This window comes from Caretta caretta, chromosome 6 (assembly GCF_965140235.1).
Source record: "Caretta caretta isolate rCarCar2 chromosome 6, rCarCar1.hap1, whole genome shotgun sequence".
NCBI classification, from domain to species: Eukaryota; Metazoa; Chordata; order Testudines; family Cheloniidae; genus Caretta; species Caretta caretta.
The window spans coordinates 117,134,033-117,150,096 of record NC_134211.1 but is presented as its reverse complement, the minus strand read 5'-3'; positions in this window follow the sequence as shown (position 1 = coordinate 117,150,096).

Genomic DNA, 16,064 nt, shown 5'->3' with positions numbered 1-16,064 from the left:
TAGATATTCCCCGACCTATCTTGTCTGCAGGGCCTGATCAGGTAGGTGTGCTCTGAGCATGCTTACTGGATTAGGCCCCACAGATAAGATAGATAGGGCGGGGTTGTCCCCATGTATCCTACAGCCCAGTGGTTAGAGCATTCACTCAACCCATTGGATTGGGATAGTGGGGACGAGCAATTAAATCTCTAAACCCTACCTTTACTGTGAATTGCTTAAACTCATGCCTACTACACTGTGGCACATTGACAGACATTACTCTGTCAGGTATACCATGTCTAGCAAAACTAGATTTGACATAAAGCTATCTAATAAAGCTATCTCAGGGAAGTGAGAATAGTAGCCTAGGACAAGTACATAGTTTTTTCCAGTCAGTGCAAACAATCTATGCCTACTTTGCTCCGGGAAGCCAATTTTTTGTGTGCCACCAACATGGGCTCTTTTGCTTGACTTGGCTTGTATTTTTGGCCTATGCAGCAAGCAATGACAGCTTCTTCAATGTGACACTTTTGTCTTCAAATTAACAGTGTCTTGCCCATCTCTTAGATTTTTCAGTCCCTAAATAACCTTCATGTATCCTTTTAAATATATTTTTCTGTTAACAACTTAGGTATCTTTAAACAAAACCCTATCTAGGACTCAGAGCTCCACTCTAAATTTGTATTAGGGTCTGGGAACATGCTGTCCTGGCCTCCTTGTGCTAATAGCCTTAATCACTTACTGCAAGTTCTCATCCTGAGGTGTTGCTCTGGCAATCACAGCTTACATTTTGTCTGAGACTGCACAGGATTTTTTAGATCAAATTGGCATGTGCAATGTATAGCTCTGGATTTTGCTCCACTTCATATTTGTCAAATGCTCTAGAAAGTGTGTCTGTGTGGATGATGTGAGAAATTTCTTTATTATTTGTATAAAAAATATACATAACTCAGTTTCCCCACTCACTTTGGTATTGTTACCTGCTGGGATTGAAGAGGTTAATTTATTTCCTGAGAGAGAGGACTGGGTAGGAGTCATATAGGCAGCAAGCATATCACTTGGCATGAATAGACCATCAAGAACTGTCAACATATGTGTGTAGATACTTGGAGATACAATGGAAGATAAATGACTGGATATTAAGTTTTAAAGATGTATGCAATGTTGTTGTAGTCATGTGGGTCCAAGGATATTAGAGAGACAAAATAGGTGAGGTAATATCTTGGACCAAGTTCTGTTGATGAGAGAGACAAGTTTTCGAGCTTATACTGACCTGTTCTTCAGGTCTGGGAAACTTACTCAGAGTGTCACAGCTAATGGTCCCTTGAAATATGTGTTAACTATTATATGTGTTTAACATATTATATATATATATGTGTTAACTATATGTGTTACTTATGCTAGGGGTTCTCACAACAAATTTTTGGGTGGCCTCAGAGTGAGGCCACCAACTCTTGCTGGTGGCCACTCTGACAATTCTCCCTAAAATACTTATTTAACTTTAAGGGAAAAAATATGCACATATACATGTCCAAATCATTGTAATCTATTTATGTAGGTTGCTTTTTTTTGCAGACTCAATAATTAAAAATAATGTACAGTTGTCTCTATTCTTTACTGGTCCTGAACAGAATAGAAACACCAATAAGGTGCTTTACATATTTTGCTTTTTTGATTGCTTAGCTAGTAAATCTGCTACTGTGAAAAGTGACATTTGTATATTTGTTCATATCATTTTTCACAGGAGACTTGCTAGCTAGCTGGGAGGCTGTGAATTATATTAACAATATCACTTTTCACAGCAGACTTACTCAGCCCTGGCAAGTGGATGGGGGCCCGGGGAGATGGGAGGCAGCGGGGTCAGAGATGATGAGGGGATGAGCCCAGGGCAGGAGCCTGGAGTCCTGCTGCATGGCTGGGGACTGGAAGAGGCAGCGGGGGTCAGGGGTGACATGCGGGGGGGCGGGGGGGAGGGGTGAGCCCAGAGCTGGACCTGAAGCCCTGCAGCTGGGGGATGGGGCCTGCCACCAAGTGGCCAGAGCCTGCCACTCACCACCCCGGAGGTGAAGCCTGAAGCCCCAGCCCCGTCACCCCCAGGAAGGTGGGGAACTCATGCTGGCCACCGGCTCCTACAGTGTTTGTGGCTCCTGAAGGGGACATGGCCAGCCCCTGCTGGTGGCCCCAGGGGAGGGGCTGCTCCTTTGCCCTGCCCCCCCCATCACTGCCCAGGAGGCTGTGGCCACAAGAAAAGCCCCCAGTTGCCGCATTTGAGAAATGCTGTTCCATCTTGCATTTAGCTGTGATACTCTGAGTAAGTTTCCCAGACCTGAAGAAGAGGTCAATGTAAGCTCGAAAGCTTGTCTGTCTCATCAACAGAAGTTGGTCCAATAAAAGATAATACCTCACCCACCTTGTCTCATTAACTTTAAAGACTGCCAGCGAAGGGAGATAAAATATGTGAAAATGGCAACGTGAAACAAAGAGCAGCTGGGGCTCAGTGGGCTGCGGCCCAGTGCAGGGATAGATGGAAGCCTGGACTCTTAGGATGACAGAGACAGATAATGCTGCCAGCATGGACCTGTATATAAACTTTGCTTTTCCATTCTAACCTAGGGATCCTTATGTACTGTATTCCAGTTGACTAATAAATGCTGGGTTGTTTTGAAAAGGCTGTCCTGGGTCACTGCAAACATCTGCTGGTCATGTGGCTCCCAAGAAGGTAAGTCTCCGACACAGGTCTGAACTCATTTGGACCACTGGAGGCACCACTGTGAGAACAGAGATGCTGAAGCCAAAGACCCAGTCTCAGAGTTATGAAGCTGTGGGATTCTCCCTGGCAAAAAGTAGAGGCATAGGGCCTGTGTTCCCTGTAAGCTGCGCGCTTGGGTGGCTGCCCAGGAGAGATTCAAGTGCCACACAGTTGATTAGCAGAGCCACACACATCCAGCCAGCAGCCTGTGTTCAGGTGCCCCTCCCCAACCCCACTGCTTTGCAGCCACATTGCTTCTGTAGCTGCTCCCAGGACCCTCCTGCTGGCTGAGCAGAGCAGGGGGTGGGGGGAAGGAGGGTGCTGATGTCGTGGTGTCCCCCTCCCTGTCCCCCATCCCAGCTTCTGTACCCCATCTCCACAGAGCAGGGTAAAGGGGACAGGGCTCAGGACTCGCAGCAGTGCTGAGGTCTGAACAAGCCTTCAGGTAAGTGAATGCCTTAAAGAGACCGCACATGGTCTCTCAGAGACTTCCCCAGCAGTTAGCACGCACAATCTCTGTCTCTGTCTGTCTGTCTGTCTGTCTCTCTCTCTCTCTCTCTCACACACACACACACACTCTGTCTCTCCCCCTCCCCTTTGCCCATGTACCCCATCTCCGCAGAGCAGGGGAGGGGGAACATGGAGGAGAGCTTACAGTGAGTGCCTTAAAGAGACAGTGGATGGGCGTCTCTCAGAAACTTCCCCAGAGAGCCAGCGCACACACAGTCTCTATGTCACACACACACACACACACACACACTGTGTCACACACACTACAGTCTCTGTGTCACACACACACACAGTGTTTGTGTCACATACCTCCCAACACTGTTGTTGTTACTTCTTGGTGCTTCCTGCAATGCACATATATTCTCTGTAATTTTATTCTTTCAAAGTGTGTTATTTTAGTTTTTTGACTGGTCTATGTATTTCATAATTTTTATTTCTCTCTTACACTTACATTTAATTCTTTGAGTAGTGAGTTCTAAAATGCCTAACCTGTCCTGGCTGGAGTAATTATCCCTACTGGTAACTTTTTAAAAAAAAAAATATTATATCTAAGGTTTTTGTTTCTACCGGTGGCGCACATCCGCACATACCTTGGTGCACATAACAAAATTTATTCCACACATGGGTGGAAAAAATTAGAGGGAACATTGCATAGGGCCTGTCTCTAAAGGGGTATTGCTCTCAGAGGGACTGCATAATGGTCAGGGGCATAGCACACTCTGTGGATGCATGACAGTTTGCAACCACCAAATCTCACCCAGGTTGTATTTGATTTGCGAATCATATGTTAATTACTAAAAAACTAATCTCTGTAATTTTGAGCAAGGGTTGCCAGCCACTCATGAACCAACAATAGAGAGGCTCCAGCCAATTCCCTCCAGCTCCCGAGCCTTGCACCCCTGGAATTATACCATCTTGCCCTGGTCAGAAGCCTGACCAGCGTAAGCCTGATCCAGTCCGTCTCTCCCTCAATGTGGAAAGGACACACACTAGCCTTTGTAACCTGAACTGAGATTTCCCAAGCACTTCAACCAAAACACACTGTTTTAGGTAAAATATAAAACAGATTTATTAACTACAGAATGATAGATTTTAAGTGATTATAAGTAGTGAGTGTAGAGATCAAAGTTAGTTACCTAAGAAATAAATGTAAATTCGCAGCCTGAGTTCTATAAATTAAACAGGATTTGAATGAAGCAGTGTCTCACCCAGATAGATGGTACAAACAGCTCACAGATCTTCAGTACACAGGCTGGAACTCTTCTCCAGCCCAGGGCCACCCTCCTCAGTTCAAAGTCTTTGTCCTCTAGATGTGCTTCCAGGTGTTGGGTTGTGGGGGGGGAGTGAGGCCAAGTGATGGTGTCACTTCCCCTCTTTTATAGTTTCTTCCAGCTTGCTGGAAAGCTCTTTGCTAGTGACATGGGGTCTACCCCTATTGGTCAAGCAGCCTCCATGTATACATGCTCTCCCTGAGAAGTCTCCATTGTATACAGTTCCTGGGATAGTGGATTCTCTTTAATGGGCCGTCAGCACATCTAGCTCCTCCATTGTTGTACCTGAAAGGCTGGTTGTGAGAGCTCCCAACCTCACAACATATTTCAGTAACACACACATAGCAAAACTTTATAACTTCACATACAATGATAGCACATACAATCCAACAGGATATTAATGTTCAACAGACCAAGACTTTCAAAGTGATACCTCACAAGGCATACTTTGTACAAAACATATCATAATTATATGACAGTGGTGAATATGGGGATTCCAGGGTGCTGCTTTGAGGTACAGAGTGCCACAGGGGCATAGGTGCTGACTTTTATTTTTCCCAGTGGGTGCTCCACTCCCACTCCACCCCTGCCCTTGAGGCCCCACCCTCACTCCGCCTCTTCCTGTCCCTGCTTCGCCCCCTTCCTCGAGGCCCCGTGCCAGCTGCCGAACAGCTGAATGGCGTCCTAGCTGAACAGCTGTGGCTTGTGACTTGTTGACCACCCCCACTATTTTTTCTATGGGTGTTTGAGCCCTGGAGCACTCACAGAGCTGGTGCTTATGCTTGATTTTCTCCTCACTTGTAACAGTATAAATCAGGAGCAAACCCAATGAAATCAGTGGAGTTACACTGGTATAAAATTAATGAATCATGGGTGGTTCACCAGCCTGGAAAGCAGTCTAATGAGTGGCTCTGTGGTTCACCAGCAGATATAAACCCAATCTGACAAGCCGAGAAGGCACTTCATACTGGCAGTGTCAGCAGGAATCAGAAGCACACTTCTTGAATTGAAGAGGGTACTAAGAAGGGGTGAGTCTAGCTGGCATAGCTGTGTTGGCAAGCGTGCTGTAGCGTAAACAAGACCTGCATTAACCATGTTTTGGGGCAGTGAATTTCCCTTGTTTCTTGAGGAAGAGGTGTTAGTGAGGGGGCATGATTGGAGGGAAATGATCCCTGTGGGAGGGAAATGATCTGCCACTTTAGCTACTAGCTCTGTCCTTCACCTGGCCCCACCATGCCCCCGGTAGGGCTTGAAGGGCCATGGGAAGAACGCAGGATGGAAACTGATGGGCTGTGAGGAGCACGTTGACCAGCTGGAAGTAGCAAGAGGAATAGCAGGAAGTCCCAGACTTTGTTTCTACTTCAGGGATACCAATCTCCTAGACAATCACATTATGCATGTGCATTTTAGAGTACTTTGAAAATTAAAAAAAAAAGGAGTACTTGTGGCACCTTAGAGACTAACCAATTTATTTGAGCATGAGCTTTCGTGAGCTACAGCTCACTTCATCGGATGCATACTGTGGAAACTGCAGAAGACATTATATATACACAGAGACCATGAAACAATACCTCCTTCCACCCCACTATATAATGTCTTCTGCAGTTTCCACAGTATGCATCCGATGAAGTGAGCTGTAGCTCACGAAAGCTCATGCTCAAATAAATTGGTTAGTCTCTAAGGTGCCACAAGTACTCCTTTTCTTTTTGTGAATACAGACTAACACGGCTGTTACTCTGAAACTTGAAAATTAAAAGAAGCTCATAATGCAGGGGGAGGACATATATTGGGAACCTCTTGATCAAATGACCTAAATTTGCACCATAAATTCTACCCATCCCTGAATAGCTTTTTTATTATTTCTTCCTCAAAAGGGAAGTGGGTGGTGGAAATTATCAATGATTGATCCCGAGAGAGCAATATTAGGATCAGAGCCATAGTTTGAGCCCCAAGTATATGTAAAAAAAAAGTTATAAAAAGTGTAAAATTTGGATGTTACATGATTATTTTAGTGGGACTGTATTTCACTAAAACGACCTCAAAAATCTTGACTACTAAACCAGCCCTGTGGCTGTTTTCAAGACAAGATTTTTTTGATGGCCTCTTTTCTCTATCAGCTTTCCTCTTACCCTAACCTATTCTGTTGTGCCTGATGCTGAGCTACCATGTCCTGATACTTTTCAAATGTTTGCATCTAGATTAGCATTTACAGCCACTTAACAAGCAATCAGCAAGCAATTACAACAAGAGGACAAATGCTAGTCCAGACAAAGCCTATGATAACAGGAGAACTTGTGAAATGACATCACAAGAGTATTGCCGTGGGGTGCTAAGCACCCACTAATTATTTTCCCTGAGTGCTTTAGCCCTGGAGCAGCCACGGAGTCAGCGCTTATGCACAGGGGTGCATACCTGTGTGCCTCCAGGGCTGCAGAGTTCAAACTGCTGACTAGAACGGTCATGGTGGGCATTGTGGGACACCTCCTGGACATAACCAAGTGAGTTGTCTACACTGACTCTACGTTGCTCTAACTGCGTCACTAAAAGCTCTATGGCACCCATCGAGGTGGTTTTATTATGTCGGCATAGCAGGGTAGTTACATCGGCGGGAGGAGCACTGCAGTGTGTACATCTCCACTGTTTTGTCAACTAAAGCGGACTTTTGTTGACAAACTGTTTAGTGTAAACAAGGCCTTAGTGTAGAAATTTTTTTGGCATCAGCCATATCCCCCCAAATTTCCCCCCTTGTAGGTAGTGGAAAATGTTCCCTTTTTTACATATTTATTTAATTATTTTGACTCTATATGCAAGTGAAGGGTTCGATTTTTTTTCTTTCTATAACGACCGAGTGTCCCGACTCTATAGGTTCTTCTGCTCTCCCTATGGTTCACAGAGCAACAAGCCTTCCAGCTCCACTTTTAGTCTCTTCCCTTGGGCAAGCAGAACTTTCATAGAGGCATGAATTATGTGATGATTGGCCTCTTTCATCTCTATTCTTTCAGTGGGATAAGCTCGCCACTGGCAGCCCTGGGTTTTACCTGTTTACCATTCACTACCTGGTGGCTTTTCTTTTAGTTTCTGACAACACATTGTCTTTTGCACTAGAGTCCAAATTAAAATTAATAAATGTCCCGTTTGTTTTCGGGTTGACAGTCCATTCATCTTCTGCTTCTAACAGCATCCATTGCTCCTATGAAAAATTCATATGAGCTAGTGGTGCTGTCCTACTTTTTGTCCACACTGTGCATATTCTGCTGGTGCTTGCAATCTCTTGTAAAGTCAGGTAATCCATTACATTTCTTCCCATAAGCCAGGCACTATCCTGATTTGTGCTGATTGTCACAGCATATGCAGCTCCATGAGCTGTTCTTAATTAAATATGGTTTTTAGCTCCTTGATTAAATCTGGCTTTCAGCTCCCTGTTCCTTTCTGCTTCAGGTCTTTTTTCTTGTTGTATTTTGGATTCTCTATCATGTTTACAGCACCAGAGCACTGTACACCCTCCATGAGCTTCATTCTGGACTGGGTGAGTTCTCTTTTTTAGCAAATTCTAATTGCTTTGTCAAGGGTTAATTCTGGGTCCTCTGTAGTCTCTGGCTGAGTTTTTTTGTTCTACATTCCAGCACACAGGGGCTCAGTTAGTTCTCCCAAAGTGGTAAGATTGGCTCTTCAATATTAAATCAGTCACAAATTCTTTTATTGTTTTACTTTCCTTTTGTACTCCTGTCAGAGACCCTATGAGCACCCCTCCTGGCCTTCCGCTAGAACTGCTGTTAGGGGAATACAAGCCTCTGTGCTCTGGCTCCGCAGGGTGTTTCAAGCTCCTGGAGCCTGAACAAAGTCCAGCCACTGTTCCAGTCTCAGGGTTCCTAGCATACTTTCAGGGCGCAGACCTATCTGACGTCACCCTGTGAGTGTTGGAACCCGCTGTCCAGCTGCCTAGCACCTCTGGGCACAGCGGGGACCTGTCACGAGCCTAAAACACACCCATCCCCCAGAACTCCACTCCAAAGGTGTGAAGTTTCTGGTTTACAGTTTAACTCCTTCAGGGACACACAGTAGTTGTAAAGCAGACAACATACACACACACACACTTTATGCTCTTTTATCCTTAATCATTTAAAGCACAGGAGAGTAGTGATCATACAAAACAATAAACATCTGAAATTGCATTATCCCCCACTTTCTGTCTTCCCCTTCCCTTGTGAGTCCTTGGGGAACCATTTGGGTCCAGGAAGGCAGGCAAGCAAACTGTTCTCTCCTCAGGCAGGCTGTTTCTTGCATGCTAGTTGGGCTCGCTCCGACATGAAGCCTCTTCCCTGTTTCTGTGACCTTGCTTCCTCCTGCCCCATGCTTCTTCTTTCTGACTCCCTGTTCCTGTGTGTTCCTTTATTCTAAACACTTCCTGGTCACCTGGTCTCTTTTGTTCTCCTCCTGGTAACTTTCCATTACTCCCAACTCTCCACTCCCTTCAGACAAGCGGAGGAAGCATTTTCTCTCACCTAGAGCAAACCTGTTGTCCCAAGGTGTTTTACTTTGACTAGATCTTCATTGAGAGCTGCTCACTCACCATTGTCTCTGGCCTGGCAGCAACATGAGACCATCCTACTAACTCATGGTGTGATCCACATACATACAGACTCTTCATAACATAATAATTTCATGATATAATTTCATTAAATAATCCACAATTCAGAAGTGGCAGAGAAAGAACCCCCAAATCATCACAACCCTAAAGTTAAAAACATCTCTCATATTTTTATGTACAGTGCAGTACTCCTCAAATTTCTCCAGTACAGTTTCATAGGTAGCCTCCTCTTCCTGAGTTAACTGAAAGCTGTTAAATGCATCAAGTGCATCAGAACCTGCTGTTGTCAAAAGTAAGGCTACTTCCTGATTGTCCTTCTTTTCTATGGCATCCAGTGTTTGCAGATAGAAAGTAAAGTGCAGTTTAAATATCTTTCCAGAGAGTTTCAGCTCTGGTGGAGCTTTTCACTTCTCCATTCTTCCACTCAGATTATTTTCTTTAACTTTTATTTACTCCTGGTACCATGTAGTGCAGTGATGCAGTACCCCTCCCCCAGGCTTTCTGTCTGACAAGCTAAACAACTTATAGATACACTACCCAACACCACAGGAAATTTAACTGTATGATTATCTGGGATGGGGGAATTTGCCTTGACGTGTATGGATGTAATAGATGAATATTTAATCAGACCGGGAAAAGCATGTTCCTCGGGTGGAAAGAGTCTAATGTCAAACTGCTAAAATGGAGTCTGGCATGCCGAGATTATGACAGGGAGGTGACTCATGTAAAAGGGAGTGTCAGTGTGGTAGCTGGTGTTCTCTCATAAGATGTGAGAACTTCCCTGGGCTGCTTGTTGCCCACCCTGGCTCAGCTCATCTTCAACGGGGGAGAGATGTGACAGTTCGGGTTTATGTCTGCGTGCAGGTACGAATTCCATTTGGGTTTATGAACACGACTTAGGATTGTAACCATCACTGTGGATTAATTCATCTGTTCTGTGGCAGGAACCTGACCCGTAGCGAAGAAGCTGGGTCTGGAGAGCTGTGACGCAGCCACCAAGGGCTACCTGCACTGAATAGCTTTCCCCTGGTGAAACAGCGGGGTTACCACCAGCAGGGCCATTGACTTTGAATGGACTCTGTACTCGGAAACCTGTCTGGGGAGAAGAGAGGTGGCGGGAATTCCCTTCCATCCCCAGGCTAAGCACATGGCTGAGCAAGCTGCAGTTTCTCCCCAGCCCAAAGAGGGACAGAGTCTGTTTTAAAAGGTAGTGCTTTCTAAGGCCATGTTTACACTACACAGTTTTATCAACAAAAGGCATCTTTTGTTGACAAAATAGAAACAGAGGAGGTGTACAACACACTGCCATGTTCCTCCAGCTGATTTAACCCTTCTGCTATGCTGACATAATAAAAACGCCTTGACCAGAGGCATAGAGCTTTTGGGGACAAAGTTAGAGCGATGCACTGTTAGTGTAGACACAGCATTACTTATGGTCCACTAAGTGGCCTCCAGGAGATGTCCCACAATACCCATCATAACCACTCTGGTCACTGGTTTGAACTCATTTGCTCTGCAGCCAAGTACACAGGCATGCGCCCCTCCCTCTTCAAAGCCCCAGGAATTTTTGAAATTCCTCTTCCTGTTTGCTCAGCCTGGACATCTCACATTGCGTCTTCCCAGCTGACCATGCCAGCTTCCTGCAGCAAACGCATTCCCACCTGGAGTGCACCAGAGTCGTTGGATCTGCCGGGTCTGTGGGGAGAGCAGGCTGTGCAGGCACAGCTCTGCTCTAGCCACAGGAACTTTAATACCCAAGGGCAGATTGCTCGTGGCATGGAGGAGAAGGGGCACGAAAGGGACATGCAGCGGGGCCGAGCTAAGAGCAGGGAGCTGAGGCAGGCACACCAGACGGCAAGGGAGGCCAACTGTCGCCCTGGTGCGACACCGAAGACATGCCACTCCTACAAGGAACCGCATGCCATCTTCGGCGGTGACCCCACCTCCACTGCCAAGAGCCCCATGGGTACGTCAGCAGAATGAACGCCGAGGAGAAAGTGGTGGACAAGGAAATGGAGTTGGAGGAGGATGAGGGACAGGCGAGAGGGTCATCCGGTGGTGTGGCGAGCCAGGACCTCTTTTCAACTCCAGAAGGGACTAAACAGTCCAAGCACTCCAGCTCCGATGCTCCTAATGCAGGAGAGGGAGAGTACTCCTTGTGCTTTGATATTGCAGGAGGACACAATACTTTGCTTTTTCTTTAACAAAAAAAAACACAAAAAACTCAGGGTAGAAGAGGGATCAAAATAACCAACACTAGCACTGTTTGCATCTGCTTCTCATTCCCCTGCGCAGCTAGGCAGAGGGGACCCAGCGTAAAAGTTTGTTAATGCACACTGAGATCATAGAATCATGGGATATCAGGGTTGGAAGGGACCTCAGGATGTCCTGGGAATCCTCCATAGGGATCTCTAGGAATTTTCCTGAAGGTATTCTGCAATCCTCTGCCACAGGTTCCTTGAGAGTGCATGCTGAGCCTCTCTAACAGACCTGGTATCTGGCTGCTCAAAAGCAGCCGCCAGTTGATCCACCTCAATGCTCCACTCTTGCAGAAACTTTTCCCCCTTAGCTTCACAAATATTATGCAGAGCACAGCAGGCTGCTATGGCCATGGGAATATTTTCCTCACTGAGATCTAACCTGCCAAAAAGCCAGTGCCAGTGACCCTTTAATCTGCCAAAGGGACATTCAGTGGTTGTTCTGCACCTGCTGAGCCCATTGTTGAAGCACTCCTTGCTGCAGTCAAGGTTTCCAGTGTAAGACTTTGTGAGCCATGGGATCAAGGGGTAGGCTGGGTCTCCCAGGATCACAGCTGGCATTTCCACATCCCCAGTTGGAATCTTCTGGTCTGGAAAGAAAGTTCTAGCTTGCAACTTTCTATACAAGCCAGTTTTCCTGCACATTCATGCATCTTCCCTGACTACCCCACATTAATGTCAGTGAAACGACCCCCGTGATCCAGCAGCACGTGCAATACCATAGAGAAGGAGCCCTTTCTGTTGATGTACTCCATCGCAAGATGGTCTGGGGCCAAAATGGGGATATTATGCCATCTATTGTTCTGCCACAGTTTGGGAATCTCATTGTCACAAAGCCATCCACCATTTCCCCTTACATTGCCCAGACTCACAGTCCTTCATAGCAGGACATGATTAATGCCCCTGCATACTTGCATCACTGCAATCTCCATGGTGGACTTCCCAACTCCAAACAGATTCACAACAGATAAGTAGCAGTCTGGAGCTGCCAGCTTCCACACGGTGGTCACCACTTGCTTCGCCACCATGAGGGCAGCTCTCATTTTGGTGTATTTGCACTGCAGGGCAGGGGCCAGCTCTGCACACAGTTCCAGGAAGTTGGCTTTGCACATCCAAAAGTTCTGCAGCCGATGCTCATCATCCCATACTTGCATCACGATGTAATTCCACCACTCAGTGCTTGTTTCCTGAGCCCAGTACCAACGGCCCACTATGTGCAACTGCTCTGTGAATGCCAACAACAATCCTGAATTGTTTCGTACCATGGCACACAGCAAAGCAGCCACTATAGATTCATTTTCAGATTTGTAGCTCATGAAATACTGCAGGATCAGTTGTCTTGTGTTCATAACAGTCATCACAAGACTGGAGAGCACTGCAGGATCCATGCTTTCAGACCAAGATGGCGGGTGCCCAGTTTACTGGGGCTGTTGAAAAGCAGCCTGAAACATAGATGGAAGCCCCTGGAACGATGGGATGAAGAAAACTGCATCATGGGACACTGACCCCACCCCCATGAGGCCCTGCAATCCATTCCCAGAACACCCAGTGGCAGATAGTTGCGAGTTGCACAGTGGGATAGCTATCCACAGTGCACTCTCTCTGTCAATGCAAGAGCACCAACTGTGGATGCACACCGCGCTCACAAGGATCATTGTGTGGATGTGCAAAAACAGTTTAATTACAGAGGTGGATGATCGTCGACATAACTCAAGTTGACTTGACTTTGTAGTGTAGACATGGCCTTAGCCATAGACAGAGGTCATTCCATCACCAGCAGAGGACCCAGGAAGAGTAATGGAGGCAGGAGGGACTTTGCCTCCTCTGAAGACACAGACCAACCCCAGGGCTCATAAAAGGGAGTGAGATCAGAGTGAGGGGGACGCCTTCAGGAATTTGTTGTTTTCCCTATGTCTGTCATTCCCTTGTGCTTTTTAAGAGCAAAGTGTGTGTTTAAGAAATTCCTTTGCTAAGCCTGTGTTTCTTTGCCATATTGCCATGTTATCCCTGAGGGGGTTAACTAAAATCCAGAGCAAACACAGTCAGGTGGAATCTGGGGGCAGGGGGTGGAAATGTGTCTTACCAACTGGGGGCTCTAAGTCTGAGTCACTGGTTTCAAGGTCGAGATGGCTAGACTATGGGTTCCCAGTGCTCAAGAAGGATATGGACGTGAGGCCTGAACCTGGGGAGTGTGCTGGGAAGACCCAGACCTAGGAACTGTGATTAGTTACTACCTAGACCCAGGGAGCTTCTTTGCAGCACATGGGATTCAGTGGTCGGATCCTGTCACAACAGACTGGTGTCCACTGACAGAGAGCTGGACTGGACCAGGTTGTGACACCTTGCACAGCCAGGCAAGGGATTAAGATCCACACCCAGGATCTCTGCTCTAGGTATGTTGTGAAAAGGGAGCTCCATAAAACTGCTGCTACCCACAGCCACGAGTAAGTTGGCAGAGATGGGGTAGAGAGTGGGGAGGGGGAATGGGGAAAGCCTTCACTCCTACTCTGCAGTGGGTCAGCAAACAGAGCTGAGCCAGTGAAAAGGGAAATAACCTGTACCTGGCAAAGAGCTATAGCAAATTATTCCCGTCTGAGAATGGGGGGAGGGACAGGGAAAGAACTGTGCCTGAAGGCCTGCTCCAGCACCCACTGAAGACAAAGGGAGTCCTTCCATTGACTGCAATGTGTTCTGGATCAGCCTCTCTCACAATACCTTCAGGGGCATATTCATTCATAAATACTGTTTGCCTAACTGCTACATGGGAACTCTGGTGCTTTTTATCAAAAGGTGTGGACACCATGCCAATCTCAATTAAAACTGGGACATTCTGAGTTAATTATTTTGGGTGTATGCATTCGTTTAATATACACTCATGCTAGAGTAGAAAGGTATTATTGACAGGAGTTTAACTTACAAGCAGCAAAGTCACAAGTATGTTCTGCAGCTCTGCCCAAACAGGTCCTGTGTGATGGGGTTTGCAAAACCCAGACTGACCTGGAAAGGGTTAAGAGAGTGATATGAGTTTATTGGAGTGTTGGTGTTTTTTCCTGTTTCTGATTTCTTTCCACAGAGCTCTATGTAATTCAAAAGCCCAGCCCCCTTACCATGCCACTCAAAGCAGCAGGCGCTGCAGAGCCGCTCAGGAGCGGTCCAGAGCGGCTCTGACACCGGTGGCTCGGCATGCTCAGGCTCTGCGAGACGAGGGAAGGCTGGGAAGGGGCTGGGGGAGCCTCACCGGCCAGGAGCTCAGGGAGCTGTAACAATGTTTAACAACCGGTTCTAAAACTGCTTCAAAATTTAACAACCAGTTCGCGCAAACCGACTCCAGCTCACCACTGACTGGGACCCGCTGATTGGCTTAAACCAAGCCATAGGAGAAGGTATCCTACTTGAAGAGACAGAAGCACTAAGCACTAAACCCAGAAGGAAGATGGATGAATAGTCCCACAGAGGTTGTAAATTAAGTCTAGCTGGGGCAAAGACTCCTTTATCTGGTGTTTGTTATAGACTGTGACTTTGGTCTCTGTTACCCTGGAAGGGGATTTAACTTGTATAGTGATCTGGCTGGAGGGTTGAGCCATGTAGCCCCTGAAAAGGTTAGAAATATGATTGGGGAAACTGAGGCAGAGTACCTGCAGCTCTGTTTCTCTCCATGAGGGGGTAGTGACCTGCTCACATTCTGATAAAACCTTGATTGTACCCCACATACATTCTTCCCCCCCCCCAGTTCTCTAGTGTTTTAGATAGTTGAACACGTGTGTGTGTGTGTGTGGGGGGGGGTTAATCCCTCCTCCTGTAAACCTAAGCTATTTTTGTTCAATGGCTCCAAGCTTTGGAGAGAGGGGGAAAGAATCAACTAAATTTGGGAATTTTATAAAAATGTTTTTAAATAGCTGGTGGCCTTCTCCCTTGAGTCTTCTGGAGTTGCCCTGCTCTTCTTTGTTCAGGGTGCTAGTCAGGCTATTGCTGATGGGTCTTCAGATATCCTTAACCTTGATCCTTGAAAGGCGTCTCTACACTTGAAACTCTACAGTACACAGCTGCAGCGTTTCAAGTATAGACACTACCTACAGTGATAGGAGGGTTTCTCCCACCGGCGTAGGTAATCCACCTCCCCAAGAGGCGGTAGCTAGGTCGAGGGAAGAAGTCTCCTGTTGACCTAGCGCTGTCTACATCGGGGTTTATGGCAGCTTAACTATGTTGCTCAGGGGATGGATTTTTCACACTCCTGAGCAAAGTATCTGGACTGATTTAACTTTTTAATGCAGACAAGGCCTAAGGTTATGTCTACTATGATGCCTACACTTGAAGCTAGGGATGTGATTCCCAGCTCCCAGAATAATAAGTACCTTGTGTAAGATTATTTTGCATCCTATTCCTCTGCTGATAGTTTTATTATTCTATTATTGCAGCGCTGCACAAAAGTAGAGTGAGTTTTAATGATTTGTGCACAGTCACAATTGACGTTTCTGTTCAGCATGCTGGATATCTTTGTTTTAGCATATGAGGTACTCAGAAAAACAAAAAGCAAGATCTAGGAAAAGATACAAGAAGGAAGAAAATATATGTACAACTTCTTCAAAATACGCATTCTTAATTGAGAATGGGAGACTTATGGGGAGTCTTCAGTTAAAAATACATTCCATATTGAGACATGTTTGAGAAACACTTCTCTAAAGCTTGTGTTAACATTTTAAGACTGTGGG